This window comes from Solanum lycopersicum, chromosome 1 (assembly GCF_036512215.1).
Source record: "Solanum lycopersicum chromosome 1, SLM_r2.1".
Taxonomy (NCBI): domain Eukaryota; kingdom Viridiplantae; phylum Streptophyta; class Magnoliopsida; order Solanales; family Solanaceae; genus Solanum; species Solanum lycopersicum.
The window spans coordinates 15,162,570-15,183,551 of NC_090800.1; positions in this window are offsets into that span (position 1 = coordinate 15,162,570).

Here is a 20,982-nt window from a genome sequence, read left to right on the forward strand (position 1 = left end):
TCACAGACTCTTCAGAGAAATTGAGTCTCTGAACTCTGTGACGGCGCAGCAGGATGGGCCGTCACAGGCTGCGTAAATCCCAGTCTGAGTCGGAATTCCTCAATTGTTTTAAGGGACGTTTTTTACTATCCCTGCTTTAATTATATAGTTAGTGGGTTAATGTTAATAAGTCTAATTACTTGGGGGTTAAAAGAGGTAACCTTAAGTTAATTAGTGGGTTAATATTGCCATCTTTTATTCTTAATTATATGCTAATTAGGGTAAAAGAAAGAGGGTTTTGAATAAAGAAAATAGAAAGAACAAGAGAAAGAGAGAGAAAGTCGAACGAGAGATGGAGAAAATGAACGAACAGGGAGAGAAGAAGAACAAAGCTTTGGGAATTCGCTTGCTTGATCACTAGTCTTCGGTGGAGGTAGGTTATGGTTTCTCTTACGATATTCGTAGTAAACTCTTAATAGCGAATGATGTGTATTGATAATATTGTAAACCCTGCTATGTGCTTAATTGTATGCTTGCATGAATGTAATTATATAACTGTGATTATATAAGCATGATGAAGTTATTGAATCCCAAATCTTGCAAAACCCTAATCTCTTTGTTAATGATGAGGCCTTGGTATAAAAGAAGGCGTGATGAACTAAAATAATGAGATTGATGATGCCTTGGTAAGAAAGTAGGCTTGATGATTTGATAGAAGGAGATTTAGGGGATCGGGTGTCACGAATCGACACGTAGATTTTGGGGATTGGGTGTCACGAACCGACACGTAGATTTAGGGGATCGGATTTCACGAACTGACACGTAGATTTAGGGGATCGGGTGTCACGAATCGACATGTAGATTTAGGGAATCGGGTGTCACGAACCGACACGTAGATTTAGGGAATCGGGTGTCACGAACCGACATGTAGACTTAGGGGATCGGAGTGTCATGTTCCGACACATAGTAGTAGGGGATCGGAGTGTCACGTACCGACACAAGAGGATTAATGAATATGAGGGAGCGAGTGTCACGTACCGACACAAGAGAAATAAAGATAATGAATCTTGAAAGATGTTAATATACTCAATTTAATGAACATAATTCCCAAATGAGTATGGTATTGAGGCTTGAGTCCTCATGTGTGAACTTGACGGTAATTGTTAATGATATAGTACTTGCTGTTGCTACATATTGAGTATCATAGTTGATTTTATGATATTACTTGGTATATATTGATTTCTATTTTGAGTTGGCCGATGATATCTACTTAGTACCCGTGTTTTGTACTGACCCCTACTTTTATGTTTTTCTTCTTGTTTATTTGTGGAGTGCAGCAAACGTGCCGTCATCTTCGACTCAACAGTAACTCTAGCCAGTCTTCATTACTCCGGATATCATGGGTGAGCTAATGCTTCTAGCTTGGACTGGATCTTCCTCTTCATGTCTTGATGCCTTGAAGCTCCGGCATGGACTAGCTTTTGTGTATTTTTAGCTTCTTAGAAACTCTTAGATTTAGTAGTTTGAAGTAGATGTTCTTGTGATGATGACTTCCAGATTTTGGGAAATAATAGTTATTGAATTGGTTTTTATTAATGAGTTTAAGTCTTCCGCATTACTTTATGTTGATATTACATTGAAATGTTAAGGTTTAGATTGGTTGGTTCGCTCACATAGGAGGGTAAGTGTGGGTGCCAGTCGCGGCCCGGTTTTGGGTCGTGACATGTCCATAAAAAAGGCACTTTCCTAAACATCTTTGGTAGTTTTTTCAACTTGATAAAAACTTTTCAAGAACTCTTGCAAAGGCTACTACCAAGCAAAGGCAGAATCATTCCAAGAACAGCAGAAGTCTCTAGAGCTTTTAGTGTAGCTGTTTAGGAATATATTATCTTGTTCTTATATTGTAAACTATTCCTGAAACTATAAAGGAATGAGTGGGTAGTGTTGAAATTCTAAGTTATCTAAGTGGGATAGCTTAGTGGGTAGATTCATTTCTACTTAGGCTTGTTAAGCAATAGAGACTATTTCTTAAACGTGAGATTAAAAACTTCTTCTCACATTTGTTGTAATCGTGTTTTACTTTTGCTTTAGAATATTAGTGAAAACGATTGAAAATCCTGTGAGATAGGTCGTGGTTTTACTCCCTTAAGCAAGGAGGTTTCCACGTAAAATCATTGTGTTGATTTTACTGCATTTGACTTTCTGGTTTTATTCATTAGTGTAGTAAGGGACCTGGTCCATTACTTTGTTAAGTGAAGGCATATATTCTATCACATACATAAAATTTCAAAACTTATACTATGACATAATGATGGTAATAAGGTAGTCTTAAACATAACATAAAGGCTAAGTCATTTGCGGCCCTTTAAAGTTGTTCGCATAATTCACTTAGATATCTCAATTAGAAATTATACTTATTGAACACTTCTACCATTTAAAACGTGTACCTATTGAATACATTTTGGTGAATGGAATGTTGTGTAATACACATCCAAAAAGGCGAGAGAAGCCAAATATATTTTTTTGAAAGAATCAAATTAGACATGTCAACATTAGAAATTAATTTTTTTTTTAATCTACACCTGCATTCTTTCTATTTTTCTCAATCCAACATACTAATTTGCCTTCGCCCCCACATCGACAAACCCATTTACTCATTCATTCTTTCTTTTTTTCTAGCATGACCCCATCATCATCATTTTCGTTGTTATTTTCTTCATTAGAAAAGTACTAATTAAAGAAATAAAAATTAAATTGAGTCAAAAATAATTTTGACATTTTTCCGACAAAGACTAATATAAATTTAAGACTTAAGTCATCAACAATCCCTTAAAGTTGTTCGCATAATTCACTTAAACACCTCAACTAGGACTATTACCTATTAGACACTTTAATATTAAAGAATATGTATCTATTGGACATAAAACGAAAAAATTTTAAAAAAAATATTTTGCGTGTAATTCACGCGCATTGTCTTAAAACAATGACAAATAAAAGTATGACACTTGGCACATGGACCCAGTCTAGCAATAAAATATAATTTTTCAATTTTAAAAAATGAAAAATAGTTTCCAGCCTTTATTTATTAATCACAAAAATATTTAAAAAGAAAACCTCCCCTACCCCCACCTAACCCTTTGACCTTTCTTCTTCCTCTACCCATTGAACCTCGGCAGCCACCATCAATTTCACCATTGATAACGGAGATAACCAAAAAAAAAAAATCTCCCGTTCAAATCTATTCTCCTATCATCTGTAATTCTCCATTCGTTTTGAGGTTTTTGTGAAAATAAATAAACGCCAATAAATTAATTTTAAGATTCATGACCAAGAAAAATTGAAAGTATGTTAAATTTTTTTAATATCATCTTTAATAAATTAATGAGTGACGATGTTTGTTCAATCGAAGTGACCGAAATAGAGATAGACGAATATTGATCAATTTTTAGCTCCAATGTTCGAATTTTTCTTCTTCTCTCATATTAAATTAGCAGATTTTCTTTTTACAAAAAATGAAAAAAAAAATGAAACAAAATGCTAAGAATTTTGAAATCATTAGAATGGTGGGGGAAGAAGATGACCACTGGTGCATGGTATGGGGGTGGGGCTGGGGTGGAGTGGGGTTGATAGAAATAGGGAAGAAGACAACTGTCCTTCTTCTTTTTTGTTAATTAATTTTTTTAAAATTAACTTAGGGGTATAAATTAAGCAAAAAAAAAAAATTATTTTCAATAAATTAATTCGCTCAAGGAAAGTGAATTACACGTTTTTTGTCATGTCAACATTTTGTGTCTAATAGGAATGAATTTTTAACAAATAAAGTGTTCGATTGGCACAAGGATTAGTTGAGATATCTAAATGAATTATGCGGACAACTTTGAGTGGCTGCAGATGACTTAGGCCTAAATTTAAAAATATTTTTTTTGAAATCGCTAAAAAGTTCAAATTCTAAAGAATCCAAAATAGTGTAGAAGAATAAATATCAACAAATCTTGATTATTATTCAAAAGAAAAATGGCAAATCAATATTAAATTAGAATATAGGAGAGGACGTAGGTGTACGGTTATCGAAGTATATGGTTTTAGCCGGAGGCCGCTATGGGCTTTCCAGCAAAGAAGAAAATGAGGAAGAATGAAAGTCGGGTGAGAGTTTTGGCGAAGAAGAAAAGGCAAAGAAGTGTTTTCCTTTTTTTTTTTGGCTAAAAATAATTTTTTATTTTATTTTATTTTTTATTATATATTTTAATTAGGGAAAATTGTATATAATAGCAAACAAATAACCTAAATTAAATGGAATAACTGGGGTTTGATTTAATTGTGCTCCATAGCAAACATTAGCTAAAATTTGCCAGCGTCTCTCTCCCAAAAATCTCGCTCGCCACTCACCATTCTCGCTCGCCTCTCTCGCTTTATACACAGAAGTGTATAATTCTGTTTGTGTTTTGTATAAAGCGAGAGAAAATTGTATATACACATGCAAAAAATGTATATCTTCGTGTTATACAATTTACAAACATTTTACTTCAAATATTGCAGGGAAAAAGGCCAATGAATTATACAATTGCGAATTATACAATTGCAGTGAAATACAATTTTCTCTAGCTTTATACAACAGAAGTGTATATATTGTGTTTCTGTTTTTGTATAAAGCGAGAAAAACATATATCTTCTTGCTATACACTTATAATTATGCAATATACATACATTTTAATTCGATTCAACTGTATGCAAAACAAATTATACAATTGCAGCGAAATAGGCCAGCGAATTATACAATTTAGGCCAGCGAATTATACAATTTAGGCCAGCAAATTATACAATTGTATATGTATAGCAAATTATACAGTTTTATGTTTGTTATGGAGCGCAATTATGCAAAGTTTGTTATAGCATACAAATATAAATTTTTTGTTTGCTATATGTGAAAGTTGTCGTTTTAATTATTATTATGGACCCAATGTCACGTGTCCTTTTTTGATTAGTTACTATTTCATGTCATCGTGAATATATGAAATAATTTTTATTTTTAGTTAATTGTTAAAAAAACATTTTTTAATAATAAAAGTGTTTAATAAGAATTAACTTAAGATGAGATGTTGAAGTGAAATATAAAAACAATTTTAAGTGGCTATAGACTTAAAGCCTAACATAAATGATTAACCATAGAGATCATGAACAATATTATGGAGGTGTGAGAGGTCACAAAGGTATATGAGATTGTTATTTACAAAGGAATAGACAATAACAGTATTGAAAATTGGACTTCCAATAATTATAATACAATTGACATCTTATAAAAAAGATTTTTTTAACCATATTAAAATTACAACTTTTTACTTCTTTACCAAAATAATATCTAAAATGACATTAGTGAGAAAAAAATTTATGAAACAAAGAAATACCAAATTAAAGATAATACATTTTTAACATTGATTTAGATTACTTTAAATTACAATATATGTATATTGAATATTTATAAACTCTCTTTCATAAAAGCATTCATGTGTATAGATTAAATTTGAACGTTTAAGTTGATGATTTTATTGTGATCTTCCTTAAAATTTTGCTTGCAAAAGATTATTATATGTCATATCATCGTGAGAGCTGAAACACATCTTCCGATGTGATTGTCAGCGTACATTTAAAACCATCTCCTTGAAACGAATCTAAAATTCAAATTTAATTGTACATTTGTTTTATTTGAAGGTTTAGAATTTTTTAATATTACATACAAAATATAATATAGAGAAAATAAATATATAAGTGCATTATTTGAAGTTGTCCTAAAATTAGGATGAAAGAAAGACCTTAGCCCTAGTATTAAGTTCTATATCAGACACTCTTCTAAAATTGTCTGAAAGACCTCATATTCAACTCGTTACCTCATCCACACAGCATGAACTCTCTCCAAGTGCTTTCTCCTACTATGATGGAGAACTCTAAAGATTTATTGGCGTTATTTTTAAACTTTAAATAATCACTTTCAATGTTCATTTATTTTTGTAAAACATATCATTATTTTACTACTAATAATAATCACACATTCATAATATAAATAGAAGATATTACACTACATATGCCAATGATTTGATTTGGGTTTGTTTCACTAAAGGACAACCGAACTTATTAAGTAGATTTTTCAACTATTGGAACCAAGACAAATCAATTAAGCCAATTTTTTTTTATACTTCTTTGATTTTGTTGATTAATTTGTTCTTTTCTTTTTTGCTATTTTAAAAAAAATGTATATAATAATATATTTTCAATTTGTTCTGAACATGAAGAAAAAATTTTGAATTTATCAAAATAAAAATTATAAATCGAACACGAAAGTGAACGCTCATATTAAATTGTTATAAAGTCAAACACCACTGATCAACTGCAAAAAAAAAATAAACTTCTAAAGTACGTTTAAAAAATATATATGCATATAAAATTAAAATTCTTAAATAAATATTTTTACAGTTAGATTAGTTCCACCATTTCAATTTTTTTTCAAAAGAAAAGTATTTTAAAAAACTAATAAAATGCTATCAATTTTGAGAATCAAAACCAAACTAAATCAAAGACGTGCCTAATTTTTTTTCTATTTATTTTTATTTTATTTTAATCTTTTATGTTTTAAGAAAATTAAGGATGTGACTTTAATATTTTTGACATTTGTAAACTATGACACAAAATAATGAATATTAATCATAGAAAATAATAAGACAATTCGAAATAAAGCTATTGAGACATTTATTTTTATAATAATAATTAGTTCAATAATAAGTAGAAAGATTAAAAAAAAAATCACCAAAGTATAGATAGAAAGTACCACATTATTCTAGTCCAACAATTATTATATAGATAGATAGACCGACCTTTAAGAATCATCAATTTCTTTCCTAGGAAAATCAACACATTATTTTAGAAAAAAAATTAACATTTACCCGATATAAAAAAGAATTATATATGTAACACTTCAAACTTTATCAAATAATATTGTTCTTGGAAAATACATATCTTATATTTGAAAAATAACTAATTATCGACACAAAATTTCTTCTTCATGTTGTCAAACTTGTAGAAAACTAATTTGACATTGTCATAAAAAACGTCTTCACCTTGTCCTCATGTTTGGCTACTATGACAAAAAAAAAATATCTAAAACATATCTATAATCTTCATGAACATGGTAGCCATGTATATTTTCGCATCACTTTTCATATATTTTTCTCTCTTAGTTATTAAATAAATAATTAATGAAAAAAAAATAAACAAAAAAGGAAAAAAATGAAGGAAACATGAAAATAAATATCAAACAACTCCATATAATTGTTATTTATAGATTGTTTGAGTCCTAAGAATTAGATAGAAGGAAGTTGAGAAGACATTATTCAAGTGGAATGCAAAAAGATGGAATTGTTTTTTTTGTAACACACGAATTATAATTGAATATAATAAATATGATAAATTTTAAAATTATTAAACAAAGAATTAATAAAAAATGAATGTAGAAAATTAAAGAAAAATTATCAAAAAAACAAAAAATGAATCCTCATTTTAGAAGCATGCCACATTAACAACCCTATGATTCAGCTTATATTATTATATAGATTTCAATAGATATTCAAGGATAACATTGATATACTTGTAACATATAGATATTGATCTTTAGTAGAAGAAATAATCTAAAAAATCAAAATAAAATGGTAAATCAAACTCTAGCACATTTTTATGCAATTTAGGACAATTAATTTTTGAAATAAATAAAGAAATAAAAAAAAAGAAAAAAGAAAGGAAAAGAAATGATTTAAGGAAATGCATAATAGTATTGATGAATTTAAAGAAAGAAATTTTAAAAAATTAATATCATCAATGATGAAATGATTTAAATATGGGCGTATTTGATAATTCAGTTTTGAGGTAGAATTTTCTGTCTTTTCAAAATTTGGGAAAGTATTTATAAAAAAAGAAAATAATAAAGAAACATTCACATAATTTTCAACAATTATCTAAGAAAAATAGAAGAGAAAATGTCAAAATAAAATTGATTAAAATAAATATCTGAAATAAGAAGTTTGTCAACTTTTTCTAATTTTAGTTTTATTATCACACACACAAGCACGCACGCACGCACGCGCTCACACACACACAAAAATGAATCTTTAGCCAAAAAAGTGATCTAAATTAAAAAAATTAAATTTCATAAAAGATATATATTTGATTCTTATCATGTTATAATAACAAATATCTTGTAAAAACTAAATTAAAAAAGTTAAAAATAATTTAAAAAAAGCATTAAGGAAATTATATAAATGAAATTAATAATCAAAATGAAGTAACAAAAAATAATATGATTGATGATGAATGAAATTAAATGTAGTCACTTTGATATTCTCTAAAATTTGAAGGTAAAATTTTTAGTTTCAAAAATTAAAATTATTAAATTTAAAAAGGAAAAAAATAAAAAAGTTAATAAATTTTAGGCCTATATATATATATATATATAAAATAAAACAAACTTCAATTAAAGTTATATAAAAGAAAAAAAAACTATAATTAAAGATAGATAAGAAAAAAAATGTTTTAAGATAAAAGAAAACGTTTTAAGAGAAAAAAAAATGGAAATTAGAAATAAATGACAAATTAAAGTCTATTTATGTATAATAAAAATGCATTTTTTAAAAATAAAGTTATAAAAGTTAGTTTTAAAATAAATAAATAAAAGAACAAAGAAAGGAATTTTTTTTAAGGAAATGATATAAATTACATTAATGATGAGCTTAAGGAAAGAAAATTTTAAAAATTAATAGCATCTATGATAAAAGGATTTAAGTATGGTCATATTTCATTAAAAATTAGGTAAAATGTATAGAATAAGAATTAAAAATAAATAAATAAATCTAGACACAATTTTTAACAATTAATCTAAGAAAATATAAGAGAAAATATCATAAAAATATGATAAAATAAATAAATATCTGAAGTGAGAAGATTGTCATTCTTTTCTAACTTTAACTTTATTATTATTACATATAGATATGAATCTTTTCACAGAAGAAATAAACTAAATTTAATTTAAATAAAAAAATTAAATTTTGTAAACTATACGTGCAATTCTTATCAATTGATAATAACTATTATCTTGTAAAAAATAAATAAATAAAATATAAGAAAAAATAAAAAGTAAAGAAGCAATTTAAAGAAATGATATAAATTATAATAAATAGATCAAATTAAGGCAATGGAGTAAAATTAATGATAAATGAAATTAAATATGGTCAGCTTTGATATTCAATAAAATTTGAAAGTGAAATTTTCGATTGTTTAGAATTAGAAATAAACATCAAATCTAAAAAAAATTACAAAAATATCGACAAACTTCAGTTAAAGTATCTAAAAGATAATAAAACAAACTTTTATTAAAGATAGATAAGGAAAAATAAATTAGAAATATGTTTTAAGGAAAAAAAAATGGAATTAAAATATTTGATATTTTCCCTTATTCTCTTCCTTATTTAATATGAATTTCATAAATAAATTAAATCTCTCTAAATAATTTTCTTGCTCATGAATCACTTATTATTCATTCTATAAGTTTCTCAATCAAAATGATTATTTCTTTCAATATATAATTTTTGTAGAAGAAGAAATTATAGTGCAATGTCATTTCAAAAATTCTTTATATTTTGAAGAAATTTGATTATTACACGATTTTTCTTCTCACATCAGTATCTTCAGAAATATCATGAGAAAACACCTCTTTCTCTTTTCATGAAAAATTAACACTCCATCTTCAGAAGAAGAACAAACAAAGTAAAAGAGCCACAATGTTTTTGTTCATCCTAATATCTATTCTCCTCATTTCTAAATTAGCTTGCAATGTGTTGTGTCAATTTTGCTTTTTTCTTTTTTCGTTGCTTGTTATTCTTGTCTTCTTTCTGATTGTTGTTGTTGTTTTGGTGCGTTTTTGAATTTCCTCTCATCGATACATGCATGTATGTTCAGTAAAACTTGTTTGATGTTCCTGCGAAATCTAAAAAATAAAAAAGAGAAGAAAATTAAGTCAAACAAAAAAAATGTCTGACCACAAAAAAAATATATTGAGTATAAAACAACTCCATATATGGTTGTTATTTATACAATGTTTGAATCTAAGAATAAAATAGGAGAAAGTTGAGAAGACATGTTATTTAAGTGGAGAATGCAAAAAGATGAATTTTTTTTCTAACTCATCAATAATAATTGAATATAATAAATATGATAGATTTTTAAATTATTAAATAAATAATTAATAAAAAATGAAAGAAGAGAATTCAAAAAAAAATTTCAACAAACAAAAAAATTAATCCTGACTTTAAAAGCATGCCACATCCGCCTTCCTATGATTCAGATTTATATTATTTTATAGATTCTAGATAAATGAGGGAAAATATAAAATAACTAAGAGAAGGAACGCAATAAAAAGGACACATAATGAACTTTTGAGATGCTAGACTTTGTCATTTCGTTTAATATTAATTTTTAGGTTATGAAATATCTCTGTAATTAATAATTCATTCAATTAATTTATACAGAATTGTTAAGAATATTTATGAAAATTTACTGTTAGTTCCATTCTGTACTTATTTGTGTCTATGAGAGTTTTTGCTGTATCATTTACTTTTAAAGATTATTTCACGATTTTTTCTTGCATGTCTCTAGTTTAGCTTCGATAAAATTTATTTTAGATTTTTAATATCGAATATGTATACATATATCAAGAAATATGTATTCTATAAAATGTTTCCTGTAATTTTACTTAATGTTTCTAAATATGATATCATGTATTTGAAATAATAGAGGGCTCAAAAAGGCATCGCTATTGAACTGAAAAAAGGTGTAAGGAAGGGACCCTTAGATACTTGATTATTCTATTGAATTGACTAATAATCAAATGAACTGAACTAGCTAACTGGAGCCCTTCGGAAGCTAAGAGATCTCACAAAAAAAGTTGATGGAAAGATGTTATATTGAAGCACCTGTTGACGATCACGAACACATGAAGCTACATCATTTAATGATGCAACTCCAAAATGATATTAGTAAATGGAATGTACGGTATGTAAAATATCTAAATAAACCATCTAATTAGTTAATTGAATATACTGAACTTAGAAAGAAACTTCAAAAATAGATTTTAAGATGGATAATTGAAAAGTAAAGCATGTAAGCACACTTTTAACATCAAAACTTTACAACTAAATCCTCATGCGACAATAGCAATGTAAAAACTGTCACGACTCAAACCACCACACCATGAGGGCACCTCATCTAACCCCTTGATAGGAGAATTGTATCAGCCCAACAAAAATACCTATAGCGTGAAAGTAAATAGAAATCAATATACCTATCGTTTAATTAAGAAAAAAGAATATCCAACCTAGATAATTATTATTGTCTTTGAAAACATGTGGAACCCTCCCTAGGAACTAATCTAAATAGGTAAAAGATCTTCTAAGAGTGTTCAATATCTAAAAACAATAAGACACATCTCCCTCCATAAAGGGAAGAAGAGTAGAAGCTATGGAAATCATCATCCCTGTCACCTAAGAAACTCATTGACCATGCAACCTCAATATTGAGACTTAGTTGAATTCACGACTAGTCTTCATTAAAATGACCAGTTAAATAACCTTCGTGAATGTGGGATTGCAACAACTCAAAAGTTTGAAAGTTAAAATGGAAAGAAAAATGCAGAATATCCTTGAAGCAATGGACTACGAGTTCAACCTACGGATGAAGTCCTATGAGTCATAAAAAGTGAACCGCAGAGCCCCAGAGTTGAGTTGGGAACATTTAGTCTATGGTGTTGGACTACAAATTGATAGGACGAATTGTAGGACGTTTAACGGGTCGTAGGACTAATCTGTATGAGTCAAGTCATTCAGAGATTTGATTTAGAACCTCAAGTCTATGGAAGGAAATGATGGGTCAAAGTTGTTCATACAAGTCATACGAAGGTCCCTTATAGACTTATTGAACTTTTGAGTCATAATTGAGTTTTCTCTAGGTCTACGGAGCGTAAAAAGTCATAAAATTTGTAGAAAGGAAATTCTTGAGCTAAATTGCTCTTACACTTTTGCCATAGATGAATCACGTGTGTACTTGATGTATAACCTCAGTATTGTCTTACAGCAGAAATTAAAATCACAACAATATGTTTTAGACTTTGCTAGAGATAGCCGAACACTAAATTTTTTTTGGAAAACCAGCTTAAGCTTGTTGTACTTTGAAGCTTCTTCAATTCACACAGGAAGGGACACACATTCTCATATTATTTGTGTATCAGTGAGGTCCTTGTTCAATATAATATATATATATATATATATATGGAAAAAGGGCATGATATACCCCTAAATTTTATTACTTAGAGCTATACTTGGCAACGGAATCGGTACCTACCAGATATCGGTACGGTCTGGTTTCGATCCAATTTATCCCGGTAAGGATCGATTATATCCGTTTCCCGGACAAAAATTGGGTTTTACCGGTTAGTCTCGATTTTGGTAAATTTTGATCCGATCCAGTTAATTATTTTTTAAAAAAATTGACCATTTTAGAGCCGTTGTGTAATGGCTAGTGGAACCCTCCAATGGCTCTTTTCCCATTTTTTTCAGCCAATTACACCCCCTACCCCCCTTAACTTTTTTAATACCCCAAAGTTTTAAAAATTATACTTTGATCCTTTTTTCACCTATAAATACCCCTAAACTTTCATTCTTTTGAATCACAAATTCACAAAATCATCTTCTATTCTCTCAACTCTCAACTCTCTACTTCTCTAATATCTAATCTCTTAAAATATTAATAAATTCCGGTTTTGCCATTTTGATCTTTGTAAATTGGATTTGGAGCTTCAAAATTCAACTTTCATTTCCACTTTCGGCTTTCGGCGGTCATAAACGTCTACTTTTTTAAGTAGACGTTCAGTACATTCGTTCCAGCTTATAATTTATATTTCATTTATATTGTAATATTATTTATTTATTTTTGTGATTAATTATTTGTTTGCATTATGTTTTTCGTATTATATATAATCTACTCATGTTTAATATTTGAGTATGAATTCCGGTAAAAATTTTGTTCAAAAAGAAAAAGGTAAAAAAAGTGCAATTGAGCATGTTCAAAATATGTTAAACTTTACATCTTCCGATAATCCAAAAACCGATAGTTATTCTAGATCTAAAACTAAAAATCTACTATAGTAAGAATGAATATGGAGGGTTATACACATGATAATGATACTGTTTTTAATATTGATAGTAATTCTGGATTAGATCTTTATTATGAACATTTATAATGTCGGTTTTGTAATTTTGATGATGAATTGCCTCGAGATGATGATAATGATAATGACATTGATGATTATATTGATATGCCTAATTTTGATGATGATGATGATGAAACTGAGCCACCTACGATTACTAATACTCTCGGTCCCGCTCCTAGTCCTGCTCCCTTTCGTTGTCCAGTCCCTGTTCCCCCCGTACATCCTAGGCCTTAGGTAGAACGTGCTAAAAAATTAGTTGTGGAAATTTATGACACAAAATGAAGATAAAACACAAGCTATTTGTAATAAATGTAAACATAGATTAAATCATAAAAATGTTGGTAAATCCAGTGGGACGGGACATTTGAGTAATTATTTAATGTCTTGTTATAAAAAATAAATTTTTGCATGCTAAAGCGGTAGCCGAAGCAAAAGAAAACGGTACTCTATTCCTGAAAATGTAGGAGTAGGCGACTCTAACATGGTACAAACACAATTAAATCCTTCTAATATTTTTGTCTCTAGTTTACCCCGTTCATATAGTAGAGAAAAAGATCTTGAAGAACTAACTAAAATGATAGTTGTTATTGATTTGCCATTTAGTTTTTCTGAAATCCGATTTTATACATTATATTCAAATTGTATAGAATCCACATTTTAAAGGTTTTGCTAGAAATATAATAAAAAAGGTTGTATTTGATTATCAAGCACAACATTTTCAATATCTTCGTTGTTTATTTTATTATAATAATTTAAAAACAGATATTACTTTTGATATGGGTCGTAGTATAAACAGTAACGACTATTTGACTATTACTGCACATTGGATTGATAAAAATTGGATTATGCAAAAAAAGAATTTTAGGTTATAAATGTTGTCAGATGCAAAAAATCGATTATATATAGCTCAAACTATTTTTTATATTTTACAAAGCTATGGAATATGTGATAAAAAAGGTAGTATAACCTTAGATAATGCTTCAAATAATAATGTTGTTGTTAAATTGTTAAAACCTACTCTTTGTTCTATTTATGGTGTTGATTATCATATTAGGTGTACTGCAAACATATATCATTTGATTGTTAGAGATGATATATAAATGTATGATAACGGTTGCACGAAAGTTGAAAATGCATGTCACTTTATATTTAAATGTCAAGTTAAGTCTAGGCGTAGAGATTTTCAAAATCGTTGTTTTGAATATAATTTTACACCTAGAAATTCCAAAAACAATGTCTACTAGATGAAATTCTTTATATGAAATGCTTGTAGTCGCTTATGAATATAAAAAATCCTTATAAATGGTTTGTAATTCTCATAATTCAGATATGTCATATAGACTCGATGATAGTGATTGACATTACTATATGAACACAAAGATTTTTTAAAAGTTTTTTTATAACACTACCAAAGAATATAGTCCATCAATTTGTACTGTTTTGCATGATATTTGTATGATTTCTTCTAAATTTATAAATTTAAAAGTAAACCAAGATTTCAAGAAACTACTAAAAAATGATTGAAAAATTTTAAAAATATTATATTCTATTCCCCAAATCTATTTAACCACTTGTCTGTTAAACCCTCATTACAAAGATGTAGGTGCATCAAGGATGGTTGATAAAATATATTTTAACTTGGATATTAATAATGAATTAGATAAAATTCCTAGTTGTCAAGAAGTTAAAGATAACATAAAATTTGAAGCTAGAAAATTGTATGACTTATATAATTCTAATATAAATTTATCAAGTGATCAAGAACCTAAAAGTTCTAGGAGTAGACTTAATGAAGATAATATTGATGCTTATTTAGATTCTTATCTTGAACTTTCTCACAATAATAGAAATGATTTTGATGGATATCTTAATCAAAATATAGAACCTACTGAAGATGTTCTAGCATGGTGGAGAAATCGCGACAAAGGATTTTCAAAACTTCAACTGATGGCTCGAGATATATTAGCTATTCAAGCATCGTCAGTAGCTTCGTAAGGCGTTTTTAGTGCAGTAAGGTTTCAAATTGGAGATCATAGACATTCACTAGCAGCAGAGAGCTTGGAGATATCGGTATTATTTAGAGATTGGATTAATGACGAGAGAAGAAATTTGGGTCGTGAACCACTACCGACCAAATTTCAAAGTGACATTGATGAAATAATGCAAGATTATAGTGACGACGGGGTCAAAGCAATAGAAGATTTATCTATTCCACCAATTCCCTATCACGTTACTATAGAAATGTTAAATGACATAAGAAAGGATCTCTATCGTAGCATCGACTATTAGTATGAGTATGATAATCGAGATCTAATTCAACCAGAACCCTTCCTAGAAGGTGGTTGTGTAGACTAGATCTTTTAATACTTTACTAATATTTTTGTAAATCACATTGTACAATCAAATTAATATTAATAAAAATCTAGGCTATTTGCCTTAAATTTTTTTTATTACCGTATTAAAAATTGAATTTTTATCATTGTGAAATTTTGAATTTTCAAACTTTTAAACTTTGAAAATTTAAAATTCAAACTTCTAAAGTTTCAAAATTTAATTTCTAACTTTAAAAGTTCGAATTTTAAATTTTCAAAGTTTAAATTTTAAAAATTTGAAAATTTAAAATTTCAAACTTTAAAAATTTGAATTTAAAATTTAAAATTTCAAACTTTAAAAATTTGAATTTGAAATTTAAATTTTCAAACATTAAAACCTTGAAATTTAAATTTTCAAATTAAACTAAAAATATAAAATTTCAAATTTATATAATATATTATATTCAAACTTTATACTATCAAACTTTTCAAACTTTAAGTCTTTAAAATTTAAAGTTTTACAAACTTTTAAAATTTGATGTTTATAAAGTATAAATAATTAACTTGAAAAGTATAATCTTTTAACTTTAAAAAATAATTCTTAATTGATTTTAATAAAAAACTTTATTTTTTTAATTTTTTTTTAAAAAAATACCGGTCAAATTCCGAATACCGGTCCGGTTTCGTACCGGTTCCCTGGCAGACCGGGACGGAAACAAGGAAAAATCCCAGAACTACCGGTACTGGCCCGTCCCTGTTCCAATACGGTTCCGCTTGATGGATCCCGGTTCCGTGCCGGTTTTGGTAACTACCGGTTCGGCATTCCCGGTACCGGTAGCGCCACCACCCATATTTAGAGTTGATATACCCTTTGTTATGAAAGTGACTCATATAAATCCTTATCATTATACAAATGACTCACATATACCCCCTACTCCTACTGTTACAAAAGGAGCCTAGATAAACCCTTCATCGAATAAAAGTGAAAAAATAGTTCTTAATTTATTTTTTTGACTTTGAATTTTTTTAAGAAAAATATAATCATGCAGGGGTGTTCAAGGTATATTTTATTTTTTTCATACATAAATTGTTTTTTGACTTCTTTGATTATCATTATTTTAGTTTCTATTCTTATTTTATTTTTTCTTTCATTATTTAGTATAAAGAAAAAAAATTTAAAACTATTTTTTTGTGGGTATAGTATAATTTAAAACTATTTTCGTGGCTATATTATAATCTAATTTTTGTATTTGAAAAAACAATGGGGCCTCTATAATAAATTTTTACAAGAAAATTAGTGAAACATAAATAAATTTAACCATTAAAATAATAAATTTAATTAATTGTTAATACAAAAAAAAGTTTAAAATAATTAAATACGTGTGAGGAGGATCAACTATACCTCATATGAATTATATATTTTTTAGAAAGGTAGTTAAAAATTAAATTAATTTTTTTCACTCCCATTTGAGAAAAAGGTATATGTGAGCCATTTATATCACAATAAGAATATATACGAGTTACTTTTATAAGGTGCACTAAATAACAAAATATCAGACCTTTTTCCTAATATACTATTACATATAATTTTTTCCACTTTATTTGAAAGTTTTAGAAATTAAATTGTATTTAATTATAATTTTTGCAAATAAAATGTTTAGTTGTTTGAATGTAATTTTCCTCAAAAACATGAAATTAATTTAAATAGTAGGGAAGAGGGTCAAAAATGTCTTAAACTATGTGAAAAGAACAAAAGTGTTATTCGTTTATAGTTTGAGTAAAACATATTCTTATCGTCAATACTTTGGTTCAAAAGTCCTTAAACTCTGCGAAATGAGCAAAAATGCCATCTGTTTGTATATATATATTGACCTATTTTGTAATTATTGTGACATTTCTGGATATATTACTTTATATAAAAAAAATTAGGGTAAAATTTGAAAAATATTATAAAATGAAAGTAAAAACAAGATTTTGAATGTTTTTATAATTCCAAATTGTTATAAAACGAGGAAAAAATACAACAATACTAAACAAGAAATGAAAGACTAATACTAATGAGAAATATAGAGTAGACAATATTCTTTTATCTCTTTTGTTATGTATTTTCTAAGGGTGAAAAGGATGTTTAAATCATCCTTTTACAATATTTGATAATACATTATTATAATATTTAATTAATACAATAAATGTATACATTACGTTAGGATAGGTTAAAGAAACATCCACATATTTAAGTAGATTTGTAACACTTCCCCTTGGATGTTTATAAATAATGTGTCTCGTTAAAACCTTACTAGGAAAAATCCCATGGGAAAAAGCCTAGAAAAGAAAAAAGATTACACACATCTTATAATATGCTTTGAGTGTTGCCTCATTAAAAACGTTACCTGGAAAACCCAACGGAACAAAATCATGGCTAAGGGAAAAAGAGTACAACACGTATTTACTCCCCCTGATGAAAAGCTAATTTGATATCTTGGACACGACGCATCCCAATCTTAAATCTTCTTTTCTCAAATGTTGAAGATCATGTGTAAAAAAGAACTTAGGTGAAATATGCTTTGTTAGATCTCCTTTAATATATCCACCCTTTAATTGTGCTATGTAAGCAGCATTATCTTCATACAATATTGTTGGAGACTTTGTTTGCACAGGAAGACCGCATAATTTCAAAATGTGTTGAGTCATTAATCTCAAGGATATACACTCTCGACTGGCTGCATGAATGACTATTATCTCTGCGTGATTTGAAGAAGTAGCAACTATTGTTTGCTTCATTGAACTCCACAATACAGTTGTACCTCCATAGGTGAATAAATAGTATGTCTGAGATCGGGCTTTATGCGGATCAGACAAGTACCTTGCATCTGCATAATCGATCAATTATAACTTGGACACATTAAAATACAATAATCCCATATCAATTGTTCCTTGAAGATATCTGAATATATGTTTAACACCTTTCCAATGTCTTCTTGTTGTAATGAGATGAATCTCGCCAATAAACTTACTGTGAAACAAATAGTTGATCTGATATTGTTGGCAAGGTACATCAGTGCCCCACTAGCATTGAGATATGATGTTTCATCACCAAGAACATCTTCATTTTTTTCTTGCTGTCAGAATGAATCTTTATTTATATCAAGAGATCTCACAATCATTGTGGTACTCAATGGGTGTGATTTATTCATGTAAAATCTCTTTAAAACCTTTTCAGTATATGTTGATTGATGATTAAATATTTCATTTGTCAAATGTTCAATTTGAAGACCAAGGTAAACGGATATTATTAAAAATTCAGATTTTCACCTTCGTATAAAATACAAGGACGGGTCATTCTTGTATCCTTCTTTTAGCAAATATTCGCTAAGACAATTATACCCATTCACCCTAATTGTTTTAATCCATATAAAGATTTATGAAGATTTATTGAACAACTTTCTTTTGAATTTTTATATGCTTCAGAAACTTTGAGTGCTTCAGAGATTTTCATAAAAATATTGTGGTCTAGCGAGCCATACAAATAGGTCGTTACAACATCCATTAAACGCATTTAAAGCTTTTCATGAACTGACATATTTATTAGGTACCTAAAGGTAATTGCATCTACCACAGGAGACTAAGTATCCTCAGAATCAATGTCAGGCCTTTGTGAAAATTTTTGTGCCACAAGTCGTGCTTTATATCTTACGATTTTATCATTTTCATTGTGTTTTCGTACAAAAATCCATTTATACCTCACTGGCTTGACACCTTCAGGTGTTCGGACTATTGATCCAAAAATTTCACGTTTTTCAAGTGAAGCCAATTCTGTTTGAATTGCTTCCTTCCATTTTAGCCAACCATTTCTCTGTCTATACTCATTGACAGATCTTGATTTCAAATCCTCATCTTGTTGCATTATATTAACTGCAATATTATAGACAAAAATATTATCCACCACAATATCATTTTGATTCCACCTTTTTCTCGTCGAGACATAATTTATAGAGATTTTCTTATTCTCATTATTATCAGGTACATGGACCTCCTATTTGGAGTCATCATTTATTATGTCTCGGAGCTCTTCATGAGAAATTTCCTCTACATTATGATCATCATCATGATTATTTATTGCTTTCCTTTTCCGAGGATTTTTATCCTCGAAACCAATTGGTCTACACGTTTTAAGCGTGATCCAGATTCATTTGCCTTAACATTTTGTCCTATAGGTACATTAACTCGAGCTTGAGCATGTATGATTTAGTAACCCATGAAAGATTAGTAAACGCATCCTACAGTTAATTTGCAATATTCTGAAAATAAATTATCTTTTGAACTTCTTATTCACATTGATTTGTTAGAGGATATTAATGAAACAGTGAAAGTGAATTCCAATCTATCTCATTTCCCGATTGCTTTTGCTCCCCTAATGTTGGGTAAACTGATTCATCAAAATCACAATAACCAAATCTTGTCGTAAATAAATCTCTAGTTCTAGGTTTCAAATATTTTATGATAGAATGAATTCATTCCCAACATATATCCCCAACCTTATTTGGGGACCCATCTTTGTGCATTGTGGTAGAGCACTTGGAGCATATACTGCACAACCAAAGATTCTAAGATGGGAAATGTTTGGCTCCTGACAAAAAGTCAATTGTAATGGGGAGATGTCATGATAACTGGTTGACCTTATGCGGACAAGTGTTGCTGCATGCAAAATAGCATGCCCCCAAATCAAAAAAGGCAACTTTGTTCTCATCAACAAGGGTATAGCTATCAATTTAAAACGTTTAATCAATGACCCTGCTAAATCATTTTGAGTATGAACATGTGCAACAGGATGTTCAACTGTTATTTCAGTGGACAAACAATAATTATTAATTGCCTGAGATGTAAACTCACCAGCATTATAAAGACGAATTATTTTTATTGCATAATCTGAAAATTATGCTTTTAACCTTATTATTTGAGTCAACAACCTCGTAAAAGTAATATTACGAGTTGATAATAAGCACACATAAGACCATCTCGTAGATGTTCTATCAAAATCATATAATATTTAAATGGTCCACATACAGGGTGAATAGGTCCACATATATCACTCCGTATGCATTCCAGAAATGCATGGGAATCCACCCCAACCTTAGCCACTGATGGTTTGATAACCAACTTTCCTTGTGAACAAGCAACACAAAATAATTCCTTTGAAGAATATTTTGGTTCTTCAAAGTATGCCCATATGAATTTTCAATTGCTTTGCGCATCATATTATAATTGGGATGACCCAACTGGTCATACCAAATGATAAAATCATTAGAATAAGTAAACATTTTGTTTACGACGGCATGTGATTCAACTATACCAATATTTGTATGGTACAACCCCAAAGAAGGTGCTGGCAATTTT